Here is a 1,638-nt window from a genome sequence, read left to right on the forward strand (position 1 = left end):
TTCGTATCCAAGAACATATCAGAAACGTAAAGAACAAAGTCCTAACACATGCAGTATCAAGACACTTCCATCAATGCCACAATTCGGATCCTGAGGCACTAACATACAAAGGTATCGAACTGGTATCCCTGGGAGAAAGAGGAGGAGATCTCTCCAACCTCCTTTCTAGGAGGGAGATGTTCTGGATATATGAATTGAACACCCTTCATCCAGATGGCTTCAACGAATGATACGAGATAGCACCTTTCTTATAATGTAAGCCCTCCCCTTTACTATTTTCTTTTTTGCTTCATTCCAAACCGGATCTCTGTCTCCTGATTATTACAGGCATACCACGCTGGACATGCCCAATTCCGGCCGATCTTGGAAGTGAAGCAGTGTTGGGCCTGGCCAGTACCTGGCTGGGGGACCTCCAGGGGAGACCAGGTGCTGTAATTTGAAAAGGATTTAAAAGAGACTTCAACTCCAGAATTACCCAATCTAAAGTTACCTCATTCCTTTCGATCCCTAAGCACGCCCTACTGTCACTTTGATCTCTGTAGAATATGTCTACTTCCACTTGGTTTTCTGACCTATAGATATAGAATTTGTTATATCACTTTTTAATAATAAAAAACTATCCAGGTTTTGCTATTAACTCTCTGTATATACGGACACTTATGGGCACTTTCCATGATTCCAAACGCATTGGGTGCTGCCTTGATCTAACCTCACTCACTAAAAGTTAAGATATTTTACTCCTCTTTTTTGTTTTTGAACGCTTCTTTCAACTTTTTTATCTATATACCTTTTATGTCGTATGTTGCTTCCTTTATGTTTTCCTGCCTTTTTTATGAGTCCTACATGATTATATTAGCTTGTATGCTTTTATACTCAGTATTGTTTTAGTACTTTTTATTGCAATACATTTGTATATACCTTTTATATAACCGCCCAGCTCTGGTATTGTTTGGCACCATTGGTCGCTTTTTACTACCTCACTTTCCGTCCACAAACTCGTTTTTCTTAGGCACTTATACCAGTACCTATATATATCTGAGGTAACAAGCTGACGCCCTGGTAGATTATAGGGAGTGCTCTTTTTAGGCGGGTTTTTATGTATTTTATTGCACTGTTCCCACACTAGTGTTGATATATGAGATACTGCATCTGTGGCGCTGATAGCTTTCCTGGTACACACATATACAGGTTCAGCATCCCTTATCCAAAATGCTTGGGACCAGCAGTATTTTGGATATCGGATTTTTCCGTATTTTGGAATTATTGTATACCATAATGAGATATCATGGTGATGGGACCCAAGTCTAAGCATAGAACGCATTTATGTTACATATACACCTTATACACACAGCCTAAAGGTCATTTTAGCCAATATTTTTTTATAACTTTGTGCATTAAAGAAAGTGTGTATAGAACGCATTTATGTTTCATATTCACCTTATACACACAGGCTGAAGGTCATTTAATACAATATATTTAATAACTTTGTGTATTAAACAAAGTTTGTGTATATTGAGCCATCAGAAAACAAAGGTTTCACTATCTCACTCTCACTCCAAAAATTCTGTATTTCGGAATATTCCGTATTTTGGAATATTTGGATATGGGATACTCAACCTGTATATATATATATATATA

At 37.5% G+C, this 1,638-nt stretch overlaps 1 pseudogene; it reads left to right on the plus strand.

Annotated features, from left to right (window-relative positions):
• The first annotated feature begins 319 nt into the window (after positions 1–319).
• LOC134913771 (5S ribosomal RNA) lies at positions 320–438 on the plus strand (annotated as a pseudogene).
• The last annotated feature ends 1,200 nt before the right edge of the window (positions 439–1,638 follow it).

The sequence above is a fragment of the Pseudophryne corroboree genome, chromosome 4 (genome assembly GCF_028390025.1).
Source record: "Pseudophryne corroboree isolate aPseCor3 chromosome 4, aPseCor3.hap2, whole genome shotgun sequence".
In the NCBI taxonomy this organism is placed as follows: Eukaryota; Metazoa; Chordata; class Amphibia; order Anura; family Myobatrachidae; genus Pseudophryne; species Pseudophryne corroboree.